Genomic DNA, 16,935 nt, shown 5'->3' with positions numbered 1-16,935 from the left:
GGTGAGTTGCTCCAGCAGGGTTAACGTGTGGGTTGCCAGCCTTAGAATGTAACAGTATTGGCCTTCCCCTGTCTCCCCACCCTCCCAGTTACTTGTAAGCCTGCTTCTGAGGGAAATTCAGTTCTCCCTAGAATCTACCATTTGGAAAAATACCTCTCAGCATACACGGCGAACAAAGAGTGCATTAACAGGAGACAGAGGCTAGTGGCAGGCCCTGGACGAAGGCGCCCATCAGTTCTGGAATCTGGGTAAGCCTTCCAGTCGTACCAAAGGCATGTTGTTGTGCCTGGCCCGGAGGGCAGCCACACGCGCCTGGCGTCCGGATGTGTCCCTCCACTCTCCACTCCCCCAGAGCCTGCAAGGACTGCAGAATCAATGGGTCATTGCTTCGCTGGGCTTCTAGGTTTGGCTCTCTTCACAGGCCTTTGCTAAGCGCCAGGCCTTCAAATTCTGCTCTGTCCATGAACAGAGCCCGATTGGTGCTTGGAGAGCCAATGGAGAAGCAAAGGAAGTCCTGGGCTGCACGGCCCTGGGGGCTCTCAGCCTGATGGGTGCCCTGTCCACCCTCAGGAAGTTAGGGGGGAAGGCTTGTGGAGAAGGCATCCAGGATGGTTGTGCTGGGCCAACCTGAGGCCACGGCAGAGTCCCGCTGTGTCCCCAGCACCATCTCGGCCCTGACCTGCCCCTGCCTCGTCTCCAAGGCCAGGGCCTCTAACCAGCAGGCAGAAGCACCATTCATGGGCCCCTTGTCGCCCCTAAAATAAACTCAGCTTGCATTACACGACCTCTCTCTCACTGCAATGAAAAGGAAACTGACAGGGGCTGGGGCCAAGGGCTGCATTTAACAAAATGAGATTTAACAGGGATCAGTGTCAGGCCCTGAACTTGAGTTTAAAAATACAAGTGCGTGAGCCCAGAATAATGGAGGTAGGGCTTAGAAGTGGCACGTATAGGAAAGCTCGAAGGGTTTTCGGGGATGATAAGCTTACAGTGACTTGAAGTGCTGGCAAGGATGAGCATTCACCCTACGAATGGTTATACTCCCAGTGCGCCCACCACAGTCTTAGACTGTCCGTAGAATAACCAGTGGGGTAGGTGCTCCCCTCTTGTTTCCACTTTGCAGAAGAGGAAGTGAAGGCACAGAGGGATTTAAACAATTTTCTCAAGATCTCACAGCTAGTAAGTGGCAGAGCCAAGATTCATCTGGACCAGACCCTGAATGCTTTGGGGTGGAAGCGTAGATTTAGATTAGAGAGGCAACAGTCATTTTGTGATCTGTGCTTACAAGAACCCGTGTTCAGGAGTCCTCTATTTTGTTCTAAGACAAGTACTCCAGGTCCTCATTAGAGGCAAAATGGAGCATATTCAGACGAGAGTGTCTAAGAATGTTGAAGAAAGGACTGCTTGCAAATGTTACATTCTTCATCTTCATCCACCCAGGTGCCCCAGCCACAACTTGGAGAGGCATCCTCGACACCACCTTCAAACCCATTACCCCCACAGCCACCCATTCCCAGCCCCTTGAATCACACCCGGCTTAACACCTCTTAACCGCCTGAAAGCTCTCTCACACATGCTGCTTCTAAACCCTGCTCCCTACTTCCGAAACGCATCTCCACTTGACCCACTTCTCTGCACCCACAGCCGCTTCTCCAGCCGGTCACCAGCACCTCCCGCTTCGATCACTGTGTACCCCTCTAACCACTCCTTCCACCCCTTCGCTACCCAGCCGCTCTCCACACCACAGTCCGAAAGTGGGTTCCGAAAACCAAAATGGGGCTGTGCCCCTTCACCGCATAAAGCCCTTCCATGCATCACATTCTACGAGAGAGGCAATCTCAAATCCTAACTCGCATTCTACCTGACTCTCAGCATCCTCTCTCACACCCCCACTCCCTGGGCTCGAGCCACGTTGCTTTCCTTCATTTCTGCTACACGTCAGACTCCATCTTGCCCCAAGGCACACCTCCTCCCTCTGCCCAGAATGCTCTTCCCCATCCCCCAACTCCTGTAGCCACTCCTTCTCATCCTTCAGGTCTGGGCTCAGTGTCATTTCCCCATGGAGGGGCGCATAGCCTCCTGCCCCCAGGTAACTTTGCCTGGTTAACCTCTTGCCCAGCACCCTGCTCTTTGCTTCCTTCCTGGCACACCGCACAGTTTGAAATGATGTATTTATTTGTGCATTTACTGCAAATTCCATGAGCACAGGGGCCATTTAGTTCTGTTCATGTATCCAACCCAAGGCCGAGCATACAGGCACATGGTAAGTGTTCAATAAATATTTGTTGAGCAAATAGAAAGTCTGGAGAAGAAGAGATTCGGGGAGCCATGGGCACTGACCGCACCTGGGGGAAGGGCTGGGATCTGGGCCATCCTGTGTCTCAGAACTGGAATTAACTCACTGGGCAAACACCAACATGGCTCTTACTATGGACCCGGCACTGTGCTAAACACTTTCTAAATAGCAATCAATTAGTCCTTGTAACAGCCCTGTGCTACAGATAAGGAAACTGAGGCACAGAGAGGCTAAGTAGCTTGCCCAAGTTTCCACAGTCACTCAGAGCAAAGCAAGATTTTGAGCCAGAGTCCATGCCCCCAGGGAACCTCAGTAGGAGGCCAGTGTGTGGAAGCTTCTGGAAGTCCTCTGGATCCAAGGAAGGCATGCTTTCTAAGGGGACGGTCCAAGATGCCAAGGGTTAGGCAGGCATTAAGCCTGGGGACAGCTGACCTCCGTGAACTCTGAGGCCTGTCTCTCTACCTTACACCCTATCCAGCGCTGCTAGGGAGCTAAAATGAATGGGAATGAAGGTGCTTTGACAAAGTTGGGCCAAGGTCGCGCCATTCCCCCGGCTGGCCAACACCGGAACATCAGTGAGGTCTTCTAGTGAGACGGAAAGGCAGGGACACTGCCAAATCAATCGGTTACTTCCCTGCCCTCCATCCCCCACCTTCCCCAACTTGGGGAGGGGGAGGGGGGAGTGAGGCCAACAAGAAGCAAAGAGGCATTCAGTACAAGAAAAGACAGGCTGCCCTAAACAACACCCCGAACTCCCCTCCTAACTGGTGAGGTTTAGTCCACGGTCTGAACGTTTGGGTTAAACGGAAACCCTCTGGCCCATCCTGCCCTGCTCGGCACAGGACTTGTTTTCTTGGAAGATTGCTTTGACCTGCCCTGAAATTTTTCTGACAAGGGGTCAGTGCTGCCCAGGAAGAGGGCCTGGGCCAAGGAGGGCTAGTCGCACCCATCTTGCAGAGTGGGTGGGGGCCCTGGGGATCACTGGTATTTTGTCTGAGGAGCCAGGAAGGCAACCTCGATTCTTACTTGTTCCCGAGCAGACATCAGGGTGAGACAGCTGGCAGGGCCCCGCCTGCAGACTCACTTCCGTTGTTCTGTTTCTGCTCTGTCCCAGACTGGCTGCCTCGGGAGCTGTCATGTGGGCGGCAGAGATAAGCTTTCCGCCAGAGGCGGCCCCAAGAGCTTGGCTGGGACAATGTCTGGGTCTTGGTGGGGTGGGGTGGGTCCCCGTGGGACGTGTGTGCAGGAGACATCAGCTGCCATCTACAGGCGAATCACAGGGACGGGGAGGATGAAGAGAATGGGTGGAGGTGGCTCCTGAAGCCTTGGGGAAGGAGAAAAGGAGGCTAAATCTTGCAAGACAGTGAAGAATAAATAAAGACGCAGAGCAGAAAAAGGAAGGAGTGGAATCCTCCTGGAAGACATCCTCCTGGAAGACAAAATAGAGAAGATGGCTTCACTCCTAAATTGCAGCGAGAAGCATCAGGTTAGATCTTACACGTACAGAAGGTTTCCCCCCAACTTTGTCTGCTGGCTTGGCTATTTCCTTAGATGCTGAAGGGAGGATGGGGTGATTTGGAGACGTGGGAGGGATGGGCCCTGAATACATGCAGGGAAATGGGCCTATGGACCTCCAGGAGCCTTTCTAAGTAGACTTCATGATTTTCTACGAGCCAGAGAAAGGACAGAAGCAAGAGCTGGGAGGAAGAAGGGCAGAGCTGACACTGACTGAGGGCCACCGTGTGGGCTCTCTGCTGACGCTGTGTCATGGAAGCCACACGCTGGCCCCTGTGCGGGGGGCTGGATCTCTCTGTCACAAGGGATTCATCTGAGTGCTAGACAAGGCCAAATGGCAATTCAGTAGCAGAATCAGGATTTGAACTCAGGTCTGGCAAATGCCTGTGATCTTTCCACCAGGCTACTTCTTGGCAAAGGGCTGTGGGAAGAGACTCAGTGGTGGTTGAGGAAAAGAGCCTGCCATAGTGGAGAGAATGCTGAACCTCAAAGACCAAGGCCAAAGGTCTGGGTCTGACATGCAAGACATGTCCTGTGAACTTGGACAAATAATGTCCATATCTTGGTCTCAATTTCCCATCTCATAAAGTAAGAGCTTGGACCACTCTTGGGTGCTCTCTAAGGCCTTTTCTACTTCCAGACATACAGTGTTTATTTGGAAACTTGTCTCTCATTTACTGCAGTAGCCTTCTTTTTCCTACTTCTGGTATTATATTCTATGCTGGTCATATGTTCTAGGCATGGGTACCCCTTCCTGCAGCCCATTCAGGACTGGGGGCAGAGACTGGAGTTATGACAACAACTTCTCGAAGTGGGTGTGATCAATTAATTAACCAAATAAATAAACAATTGTTTATTAAGCTTATCATGTGCTTGGTGTGGCACTTAGTCGGTGACACAAAGAATGAGACTTGATCTCCAAGTCCAAGGTACAGGCTAATGGGAAATCCGCACCCACCAAGGATGCTTGCCAAGCGCGATCAGAAATCGCTAACGCTTTGTGGAAAAGCCTGGTAAGCCATGCCCATTTCAGCCCGGCCTCTTCCACTTGGAGAGGAGAAGGAACGATCTGTGGGTGCTAAGGTCAAGGGTGCCTGGGACCACACCTTTGTTTTGTCAGCTGCGCCTTCGGCTTCTTGGATGCTGGCCGCCTCTGACGTTGGCACCCACGTTGATGAAGTTGTAGTTAGTCGCCTCTGATTGTGGTTGGCAGTCTCTGGGGGAATCTGGGGCAACTTGTACATGGCCACTGGACAGTGATAAGTGCTGGCGTGGGGCAAGCATGGAGTGCTGTGGACACACTTAGGACGGCTGACCAACCTGACTGCGGAAGGGAAGACCCTGGAAGGAGAGGCCACTGATGTAGAAACAGAGGTGGAGGGCCTTCCTGCCAGAGGGGATGAGAATGTTTACGGGCCTGGAGGAGAGACAGCACGAGTCTTACTCTAAGGACCTCGGATACAGACTTGAGTTGCCTGGAAGGCAAAGCCAGCTTTGAAGGGGCTTGTGAGTGATGCTAGGGGCTTGCACTGTATCCTGAGAGTAACAGGGGAGCTGTTCCTCCTGCCCTGGTCCAAAGCAACCCTTCTGTGCCCAGTCCCCTCTCTTGTTTTTCTTTACAAGGTTTGCAGATGCCAAGCATAAGCTCCCTTTAGCCTGGCCTATCAAATCCTGCCCATCCTCCAAGGCCTTGTTCAAAGTCCCTTTCCTCCAAGAAGCCTTCTGGGACTGCCTCATTTCATTTATTCATTAATTCAACAAACGTGCCGTAATCTCCTCTTGTGGGTCAGGTGCTGTGCTGAGCACTGGCAATGAACAGCAGATATGGCTCCCAGTCCCGTGCAGCCTAGGGGGTACAATGGTTTGGAAGCCTCAGTGATATCTCCTCTTTTGATCTCCTCTAGGTGCCCAGCCAATGAGGCTGTCAAGGACCCTTCCGTGAGCAGTCTTCTCCCTCCTCGATGCACATGGCTGCTTAGGGCAGAAACCAGGTCTCCTCATCTCTGTATTCTGGGGGTGGCTAGCACAGCGCTGGGCACTTGGGGTGCTCAGCCCACATTTTAGAGAGATCTGGTTCTCCAACAACCTTAAACAAAGCAAAAAGCTCTCCCGGCCGACACCCACCCCTTTCCCTACTCTCCCCCCATTGCAGCACAGAGCCTTTGCAGGGAAGGGAGATGGATGCTCCAGCTGAACCTTTGGCCCCAAGATGCAGAAAGAGAAGAGAGAAGGGAGGAAGTAGGGGAGAGGGGAGGAAGTAGGGGAGAGGGGAGGAAGCGCCTGGGCTGGATTTCAGCCTGGATGCCTCTGGCCAGGCTGGGGCTTCTTGGTCCTCGGTGCTCTGGAATGTGACAAGGGCTTGCCAGGGTATCTTGGAGCAGCTCCTCCCCAAGCCACTGGCTCCTCACCCTGGACAGAGCCACGCTGGCAGCGTCCCCTAGGCTCTCCTTGTGGTGCTCTGGTGCCCCACGGTGGACAGAAAGCAGACCCTGATCTATTCCTGAGGGTTTATGTCTCGCTGATGGAGAGGGCCCAGAAGCCCTTGCATGGGGGTGAGCCTTGGGCATGGCCCCTGTGCTTTGTCCACTCTGACCTCTGCACTCACCTGGGCTCTTGGGGTTTTTGCCTGACAATGTGGCATACTCATCATCAGGAGAGGCTGACCCCATCCCGTGTTGTCTTCCTCCAAATCAGGCACAGACCTACCACCTGCTGGTGGGCAGCAATCTTACAGGAAAAGCAGGCTCCTCAGAGGTCAGTCTAGATGCCCAGAGAGGGGCTGGGGCACCCTGCATAAGCCCCCCACCTTCAGAGGTTGGGGAAGATGAGAGTGGTCACGCCGGCAGAAACCAAGGCTTCTGCCCACCTGCAGCTCACCGTCGCTGGAGCTGGTCCTCTGCTCAGGCAGAGGATGGAGGGCAGAGTCAGGGGGGCTGATGACTGGGAAGCCATTGAAGCTGGGGGTGCAGAGGTGAGGTGGAAGGCTGGAGAAGGATGGGGTTCTCTTGCGGCTCAGACGGAGCCTTGGAATGCCATGGACTGGAGAAGCATATCAGTTTAAAATTTTTAATTTATTTTTTTCCTTAATAACAGGCTGTGTGCAGCTGCTGGAAAGAGATGGGTGTTAACCTTCCAGCAGCCACCGAGTGGACAGCCCTATCTCTACAGCTCATCTCTGGGCTCTGTGCTGGCCCCTCATCTCCCATGGCCTGAGCCTCGTGGAGGGACACTGTCACAGTCCTACCAAGGAGGCTGAGTTGAGCGAGGTAAATACTGCGGGGAAATAGAACCAGGGAGCAGTAACCAAGACAGGAAGATGTCAGGAGGGAACGAGGCCAGAGACGAGAAGGACCGTGCAGGAGGGCAGCTAGAAGAGAGAAAGTGTGAGCAGGACTGAGTCCACCCACCGAGGAAGGGACACTGAGCGTCCGAGCCCACGTGTAAGGGCTGTGTCGGGGCCTTTTGGACACATACCATTTAACCCTCGTTGCAGCAAGTTCCCGACCTCTTGTACAGGAGACTGAAACTTTCGTAAGGAATCTAAGTCACTAGCTTGAGTTTCCATGGCTACAGGGGCAGAGCAGGGATTGGCCTGCAGATCTGTGGGGTTGCAGGTGGCTTCCCCGTCACTCCATCTTCACCGTGAGAGGAGGCAGCACTGTGGGTCACAGGAGACAAAAGGGTCTCCAGAACTCTAGAAACTTAGGACTGATTTCAGGGTCTTTTTTGATTTGTTTTGTTTTCGTTTTCGTTCGTTTGTCTCTTGTTTTTCACTGAAGTCCGGTCAGTTCCAATGTGTCAATTTCTGCTGTACAGCATAATAATTCAGTCATACATGTACATACATATATTCGTTATCATAGCCTTTTTCATCACAGGTTACTACAAGATACTGAATATAGTTCCCTGTGCTCTACATGATATCAGGGTCTTCTACACCAACTCTGCCTCCTGGAGAAATTAGATTTCAGTGAAAAAAATATCATGTCTTAATTGTAGCCAATTAATTTTGAAGGGAGGTCACAGAACCTACCAGCTTTCCTTCCTTCCCTCCCTTCCTCCCTCTTCTGTTTATGGAGCAGTAACAAACTCAGCGATGGTGTTAAGTCTGAGGGACAAATAAGAACCAGCCCTTGCCCTTGGGGAGCTCACAAGCCCTTGAGAAATTCCAGGCAACGGAAGCAGCTCTATATACAGCCCCTTCCTCTCAGGATAAATTTCCCCCTTGTCTTTGCTTCGGAGTTCCTAGTAGGGGCCCAGCAAAGCTCCTGTTTCTCCCTCCAGCCCAGCTCCCTCTGTTTTGAAAGACAGACAGTCAAACTCCCACCAAGCCCCTCCTCTCCCAGGGCCGCTCCGGGGGTTACAGCCGGAGTGGTCAGTGATGCCACAAACAGATCTGAGCCTTTGGGTGCCTTTCATACATCTGGACATAGCTTGGCCTGGGGCAGCCCAAATTCTCCAGCCGTAAGTCACACTGACTTCCAAGCCTGGAACAAATGAACATTTCCTTGGCTTCCAGCCTCTTCCCCTCACAGTCGCTGACCCAACCATGTCCTCTGCGATTAAGCACACTCCCCATACCCCGCTCCTCTCTGATGTGAAATCACAGCACAGCACCCCGCGAGCCATCTACCACATGGTCCATACTCACAGTGGTTGCCTTCAGATAAACTCAGTCTGGCAACCAAAAAATGTTTCAAAATAACTCAAGTTATTTGGACGCATTCTCAAATACTATGAAGGCAATCAGAACAATATTTCTCAAAATCCTGCTTTTCCTCTCCCATTTATTTCTCTGACATACCACATCCGATCCTGGACCTCTCCTTTCCAAAACTCCTGTCTCCCAAACCCCCCTTCCAGCTCTAGCCACACACCCCTTCTCCTTCTTCACTCCACTTTCCTCCTGATCCTGTCGACCCTCCCTGGGAAGAGGGCAGGGGAGGAAGATGACCAGGTAAAGTCCTCTCTCAGGCAGGGGAGAGGGCAAAGGCTGAAAACACTCATGCGGTTGTCACTTTCCCCCATCACAGTAGCTGTCACTGATACAGGAAAATGAATGTGAGGCGAGAGGATGGCCGTGTCCCAGGTCTCGGTTGAGTCCCTAGGACACACCCCGCCGAGTGCAGGTCTTTGGCTTGCTGCAGGAAGAATTCAAGAGCTAATCACAGTTGAGTAAATGTAGGTTTATTCAGAGAGATACATACTCCATAGGCAGAGTGCAGGCTGTTTCACAAGGCAAGAGAAAGGCCACGAGGTGTGGGGGTTGGGTGTTCAATTGATACACACTCCGCAGACAGAGTGCCGTCAGTCTCACTTAGGAAGGAGAGGGGCTACAAGGTGTGTGGAGGGGGGGGGTTAGTTTTTATGGGCTCGGTAACTTCATATGCTAACAAGCAGTAGGATTGTTCCAACTACTCTGGGGAAGAGCTGGGATTCCCAGAAACTGGGCCACCGCCCACTTTTATGGTCAGCCTCAGAACTGTCATGGTGCCCGTGGGAGCCATCTAGCATGCTCGTATATTACAATGAGGGTATAATGAAGCTAAAGGTCTACTGGAAGTCAAATCTCCTGTCATCTTGGGCCTCAAGTCCTGTTGGAAGTTGAATTTTCCACCACCCTGGTGTTAATTGCTGTGTTATTTCTTGACTGGCTGCACCCTGCCCCATTCCTTCCTGTCTCATCACTACAGATGGGCATTACAAATCACACCGAGCCCCAGCTGGCAGGACAGCTTCTGCACCAAGTGCCCATACCAGCCTGACTGCTCTGGTCAGCCCTGGTCTAAATATTTTTTTCCAATTCCAAGCTGCAGTGCGCTACCATTAGTTAATCGCCCCAATTTTGAACTGGGAAAATATGGTCACCGTATCTCTAACCCACCCTTCCTCTTGGCAACCCTAATACATCCTGACTGTATGAAACACTTTCTGTATTGCTATAGACTGAAAGTTTTTGTTCTCCCCTCCACCCCACCACCACCAAAATCATATGCTGAAATCCTAACTGCCAGTGTGATGGTATTTGGAGCAGGGGAGCGTCTGGGAGGTGACTAGGTCTAGTGAATAGATTAGTGTTCCCATAAAAGAGACCCCAGAGGGCTCCCTTGCTCCTCCTGCCGTGCGAGTTCACAGTGAGAGGACAGCTGTCTATGAGTCAGGAAGTGAGCTTTTACCAGATGCCAAACTGCTAGTAACTTGATGTTGGACTTTCCAGCCTCCAGAATGATGAGAAATAAATTCCTGCTGTTTATAAGCCACCATATCTAAGCCCAAATAGACTCAGACACATATCACTGCTGATTCCATCAGTGTCTGCTTGGTCACCTGGAGACCCAGACTATGTTTATTCTCATTCTGTCCTAAGCCTCAAGAGCCAGTCTGCTGCAAGAGTTAGCTAATGCTGCATAACAAATCATCCCAAGTATTAGTGACTTAAAACAACAATAATCCTTTATTATCTTTCATTGTTTCTATGGATCAGGACTCTGAGAGTGGCTTGGCTGGGTAGGTCTGACTCAGCTCTCATGAAGTTTTGGTCAAAATGTCGGCCAAGGCTGCAGTTTCTAAAGGTGTGACTGGGTCCGGAGGAGCCACTTTTGAAGTTGTCTATCACATGGTTGGTGAATCGGTGCTGGCTGTTGGGGGAAGGCCTTGGTTCCTGTTCGAGGGGACCTCTCTGTGTGGCCTGGGCTTCCTTACAACATGGTTACTGGGTTCCAAAGGTGCCCATCTTGAGACAGAGTGAGCCAAGCAGAAGCTGAATCTTTTTGTGACCTCATCTTTGGAAGTCACATGGCATCACTTCTCCTGTGCTCATTGTTCAGGGCAGTCCCAAGCTACTGCTAATTCCAGGAGAAGGAAGCATAAACCCCGGCTCTCACTGGGAGGAGTTCCAGTCACTTGATAAGAGCTCGTGGGATGGGATAAACATATCAACATATCGGTGCGGCCACCTTGGGAGAACACAGAGGGTTTCCATGTCTCTGGCCCTTGCGAGTCCATAACGAATGCTCATTGGTGGACTTTGTATTCACTGGTACCTGGAACTGAAACAACCATGTCACAGGGGGTGGTAGAAAATTAATTCAGAGTCCTAATTCTTCGCCTCTCTCTGTATCCACATCTTTTGCTGTGAAATCTTAGGTGTCCTCCCTACACTGATCCCGGCCCCAACCACACAACTTGCCTTGACCAGCAGCTTGTTAGTAGACGTGAGTCCAGCAGAAGCTTCAAAAAGCACTGCCACATTTCTCCTGGGGCTCCTGTCCTTCTGCCCTTGCCGTGAAAGAAAGCCTGGGCTAGCGCATGAGGGATGTGAGATGGGCGGACAGTCCCAGCCGAGGAGGGCTGACCCACAGCTATGTGAGCAAGGCCAGGGAAGATGAGACCCCTCCCCCCCAGCTCCCCGCAGGCTTGTGAGCCGAACAAATGCTTATGGTTTGAAGGCCCAAGTTTGGGGGTCGGTCAGTTATGCTGCATTTTTGAGTCAGTAAGTAACCAACATAGCCCGCTCTTCCTACTGGCGCAGGAAACACCTTATGAGCTGGGCCCCTGCGCGCCAGGTCAGGCTCACTATCTGGACGTAGCAGACAGAATCATGAGCTCCCATGTCCGCGTCCTGATCCTCGGAAACTGAATATGTTACCTTATGTGGCAAAAGGGACCTTGCCGATGGGATTAACTTAAGGATCTTGCGGTGGAGAGATTATCCAACATGAGCTGGGTGGGCCCGATTTAATGACAAACATGCTTATGAGAGGGAGGCAAGAGGGTCAGAGCCAGAGAGGAGGCGCGGCGACAGCAGAGGCTGGAGTGTGTACTCCAGTGTGGAGGACGGGCCCGCAGCCGAGGGCTGCAGGCGGCCTCTAAAAGCCACAAAGGCAAGGGAACAAATTCTCCCCTGGAGCCTCCAGAAGAAACACCATTCTGCTGAAACCTTAATTTTCACCTGTAAGACACCCTTCAGTCTTCTGGCCTCCGGAACTATAAGAGAAGAAATTTGCTGGCTGCAATCACGATGCTTGGGGTGAGTTGTCATAGTGGCAATAGGAATCTAGCACGGGGTCCAACAACTGTATGCCCTGGAAGCAGTCAGGTGCCACTGTGAGACTCACTTACTCTTTCTGGCAAATGGGGATGTGTGGTAGATTACAGATGGTCACAAATCTTGGCCGCTCCTCCTTTTGTGATCTGGGTTGCCCTTCAAGGCTTGCTAGACCCACAGAATGTGGCAGAAGTGATGCTCTGGAACTTTCAAGGTTTCTAACAAGAAAACTAGCTTCCTCCTAGGTCTCAAATCACTCTTTGAGGAGCCCAGTCAGCAGCCCCTGTTTCAAGCCAGGCCTCCTGCTAGGCTGCTAGTTACTCTTCCTCAATTTTTACCGAAATTTTACCAAAGTGTCTGCCCCCTAGTGAGTTACTGCCCCCCCTACGCCCACCCCCCTTCAGCCCTTTCAGATTTTTCAGGGAGGTCCCAGAGTCAAATCTTCGGAGAAGTGGCCACTGATGAACTGGACAGAGAGTCCAGCTTTCCCCCCAGGTAACAACTCAGCTCTCTTCCTCTGTGTATCATTCCTTCTACTGGCTTCTGGAGACAGGGCAGCACTGACAGTTGCCCTTGGAGCTGTCATCCTGGCCTCGGCCCCACCCTGCCATTTCCCTGGAGGCCAGTGGGTTAGGTCTGGAGTTTGGTGGGGTTGAACAGGGAGGGAAGTATGCTTCAACAGAAGATCTGGGAATTAGAGAGTTTAGAATTGGAGCTGGGCTGGGACAAGGGGGAGGGGAACAAGCTCCCGCCTTTACTTAGAGGAAGTGTTGGTGCATTCCAAACCTTCCAGCTCATTTACTCCAACTTCCCTTTTCCACAAGCTTTTTCCAGCCATGACCTCCATGTCCGTATTTGTCAAAGGGAGGAACAGCCATCACCACTTTCAACAATGAAATTTTCAACCTTTCCCAAAAGATGCCACCTATAGTTTAAAAATAGATTTTCTACCTCCCTTCTTTCCATGTGCTAGTCTGGCGATTTCCCAGTTTTAGGTAAGTTTTGCCTCTCTGCATTCTCTTTAGGGAATGGTAGCATCTAAGTGTTAGATGGTGGGCTTATCATTCAAAAGTCCACAAACAATAAATGCTGGAGGGGGTGTGGAGAAAAGGGAACCCTCTTACACTGTTGGTGGGAATGTAGTTTAGTGCAGCCACTGTGGAAAACAGTATGGAGATTCCTCAAAAGATTAAAAATAGGCTTACCATATGACCCAGCAATCCCACTCCTGGGCATATATCCAGCGGGAACCTTAATTCAAAATGACACCTGCACCCCAATGTTCTTAGCAGCATTATATACAATAGCCAAGAGATGGAAGCAACCTAAATGTCCATCAACAGATGACTGGATAAAGAAGCTGTGGTATATTTATACAATGGAATACTACTCAGCCATAAAAACTGACAACATAATGCCATTTACAGCAACATGGATGCTTCTGGAGCATGTCATTCTAAGTGAAGTAAGCCAGAAAGAGAAAAATACCATATGATGTCACTTATATGTGGAATGTAAAAAGAAAAAAAAAAGACAAATGAAGTTATATACAAAACAGAAACAGACTCACAGACATAGAATACAGACTGGTGGTTGCCGGGGTGAGGGGGCTGGGAAGGGATAAACTGGGAGTTCGAGATTTGCAGATACTGACTGGTATATATAAAATAGATAACAAGTTTATACTGTATAGCACAAGGAACTATATTCAATATCTTGTAGTAGCTTATGGTGAAAAAAGAATATGAAAATGAATATAAGTATGTTCACGTGTGACTGAAGCGTTGTGCTGCACACCAGAAATTGACACAACATTGTAAACTGACTGTATGTCAATTAAAAAAAAAAGAAGAAGAAGAAAGAGAAAGATGGCGGGCTCTCGAGCCAGAGGGGCCTGGGCTTACATTCCAACTTGCCCCTTAACAGCTGAGTTACTCAGCTTCTGTGAAGCCTTGGCTTTCTTTTCTGGAGAGTAAATGATTGCCCCTACCTCACAGGGCTGTTTGGAGAATGAAATAAGTCAGACGACATCAAGGGGTGGCATATCGCAGGCACTGTTATTCAGACTCGCTTTGCTTGCTTAGCTCTGAATAAGTCATCACACAACTGACTTCCTCCCTGCTTCTTTACCTGGAGGACAAGGACCTGGGGAGACGGGGAGACAGGCATGAATGGCCTTGACCCAAGGCATCTCTCGTTCTCCATTCCCACCGTGGGTAAGGTCACAGGGGGCGGGCTGGTGAGTTCGGAAATATTCCTGAATTTGACGAGAGACCCTGGGACCTGGGCTAGGCTGCCATCCTCCCTGCTCTGTCCGTTTCTCTCCTCTGGTGACAGACCTTCCAGCCTCAGTCTGCTATTTCACAGGGCAGGAAAAACTTCTTCAAGGCGGGGCTTAGAAAGAAAAGCTGGCTTTGGAAGACTGAGCATCATTTAGAGGTTTGGGAGAATAAAAATATATGCCCGTGTGTATGTCCGCATCTGTGGGTGAATTTGAAAGTGGAAGAGACTTGAAAAAATGCAAAGCTGAATGATGGCGTTAACTGAGTGAGTCACCCGTGCTTGCAGGCAATCTGACCTGACTCCCAGTACCCATCAGGTAGGTAAATCCTGTTTCCCTTTTTGTGTTTTTTGGTCCAGATGATGTGGAAATGCTCCCCTACATTGAATGTAAATCCTTGCCATGCAGCCAGCTTAAGCACGGTTCTCCCACCCGAGATGTCAAGACAGAGAAGAAGGAGTCAGAGGGGCCCTCTTCCTCAGCAAGGACGTCGTCCAGGTCCATGGTTGCAGCTCACCACAGTGGGAAGCCACTGAAGACAGGAGACTCCATAGCTCCACCTCACAAATTGTTAGAGGAGGGATGGGTCCCGGACTCACCAGGACGCCCTTCAGAGGAGCGGGTGAGACGGCTACTTCAGACATCACGGCTGCTGGGGCGTTAGATGCATAAAGGTCAGAGGAGCCTGCGTCTGGAGCCTCCTCTGGGCTCCCCATAGCAGCAGCACCAAACACACTGTGTTCATGACCCATTACACCAGCGGAGGAGCCACGGCCATGAAATTGCAAAACATTTTCCGTCCTCAGCCCCTGTTCTGGTAACTTCACTTCTCATCGCTCAGATTTCTAGATTTTCCATATTTGCCTGAGATGAATGAATGACTAGACTCAAGAGTTTTGTTTGGGTTTGTTTTTTTTTTTTTTTTTTTCAGTGGAATGTTTGGAAAATTACTGCTAACACTACAATGATCCTCTTTCTCTGGTTTGATTTTTTTTTTTTTAAGAAATTGGGGTTGGAATAATTTTTTCTTCTTCTTCTAAAAGGTACCTAAAGATTTAGATTTGTAGTACAAGGACCACCTGTCTTATATTTTCTCAAAAGCCCTAGTTTTTTAAAAAGGCAACTTGTGAAATCATACTCATAAATATGATTTAAATTGTATAAATCGTTATTCACAAACTCATGTGTACAAGAGATGTGTGACTCTTTTTTCTTTCATTTCTATTTTGAATTTTTATTCAGTTGGGCTGGCAGAATCAAGAGCCAGCCCCTTTCCCCAGGGTGGTGTCTAATGTGCCTGGATCCGATTCTCCACGTGGCCTGTTTGCAGAAGCCTCCTCCGAGACCTTGGCCGCCCTACCTGGTCTTGGTGGGTGGGACTCTCAGATCTCAAATAGATAGATGCCCTTTGGTCTACCCCCTGGTCCTTTCAGGCTGATGGTTCCCCCTTCTATTCTCTGCCACTTTGCAATGATTCTGGAGCTCCAGCCACGTGCTGGAACAAACAGCAGATTCTTTAGTCCTTTATCTGTCCAGACATTCCATGAAGCGACTGACCCAGTCTATGAAGCCCAAACCCCCTGTTCTTGGATCTTTCTTATCTCCCTGGCATTGTCCCCTCTCTGGGGCTCAGCCCGGTCACTGAGTGAAGAAATAGGTGCATGGCCAGCTTCTCCAAAACTCATCAGTTTCTCTGCTCTTTTGTCCCCTTCCCCCAACCCCATACACCTGAATTTTAGGAAGTGTCACCCTGGGCAGGATAAGGGGAATCTTATATTTCTTGCCCTAGTCTTTTATCTAACTTGCTTTCTCTAGTCAAGGGGACAAAGCTGGGCAGAGGGTGAGTTTTGCTCTGATGATACAACCTTACCCGAGGCAATGAAGCAAGAAAGATCTGGCTTTGGAGAGGAGGAGGGCAAAGAGGAGAAGGAAGTGGGGACAGAAGTTAATAGTTGTGAAGGTCTTCCTACCCCGCCTAAAGACTCACAGCCCTTTAATATGCTGACCCATATTTTCTATGACAGTTCCCAGTTTGAGTCATTTTATTCTTTAAAAGGAGACTCTGTCAAATCTGCAGCTAAACTTGTTTTAAATTGCATCCTTTGGCAGGGCTTTGTATATAGGTATGTTCAAGAGTGCCAGTGCAGGGGCGGTGGGGGCGGGCAGGAGGACGCTGAGGTCTGCTTCTGCCGGCGCGGTGCTTCGCGACAAAACTGAAGCAGCGAAGCAGGGTGCTGGGTGGACCCGACTGGAATGAGACATTGCTCAGAAACTCTTCCAGAGAATAAGGGAGTGTCCCTGAGCTCCCGAAGGACAGTGCAAGTTCCCTCAGTCTCCTTTGTATCCCATATTCTGCTGTGTCACATCCACCAGTGGTCTTCAGTCGGTGCATGACAATGGATGGACTTGGCAGCGGGGCGGGGGATGTCCATGAACCTCCTGAAATTTTATGCAAGATTTTGGGTGTTTATGTATTTTTGTTACCAAACACAAGTTCGTGTGCCCGCCACACCACGAGGCCAAACAAACTGAAACACTGAAGTTTGGAGTAGAGAAAGGTTTATCGCATGGTTGAGCAAGGAGGATGGGGTGGCTCATGCCTAAGAAAACCTGAACTCCCTGAAGGATTTCAGTGAAGCCTATTGAAAGTCCAGGTAAGAGGAGGGAGGTGGGTCACAGGGCACCTGATCAGCTGGTGCACAGTCCTCTGATCGGTTAATGTGGAGGGAACAAGGCGGACAACACCATCAACCCTCAGGCGCCAGAAGGTCTGGGGGCATAGTGCCCTCAATCATC

At 50.5% G+C, this 16,935-nt stretch overlaps 1 long non-coding RNA gene across 1 annotated transcript; it reads left to right on the top strand.

The window, feature by feature from the left end:
* Positions 1–3,518: 3,518 nt before the first annotated feature.
* Positions 3,519–15,217, top strand: LOC105102007 (uncharacterized). The gene is made up of 4 exons (XR_010377069.1): positions 3,519–3,782; positions 5,716–5,802; positions 6,905–7,077; positions 14,499–15,217. It is a non-coding gene; the product is annotated as an uncharacterized LOC105102007 (long non-coding RNA).
* Positions 15,218–16,935: the final 1,718 nt, after the last annotated feature.

Source organism: Camelus dromedarius, chromosome 21, assembly GCF_036321535.1.
Source record: "Camelus dromedarius isolate mCamDro1 chromosome 21, mCamDro1.pat, whole genome shotgun sequence".
Classification (NCBI taxonomy): Eukaryota; Metazoa; Chordata; class Mammalia; order Artiodactyla; family Camelidae; genus Camelus; species Camelus dromedarius.
Note: the sequence above shows the minus strand (reverse complement) of the source record. Positions and strands in the feature narration are given on the sequence as shown.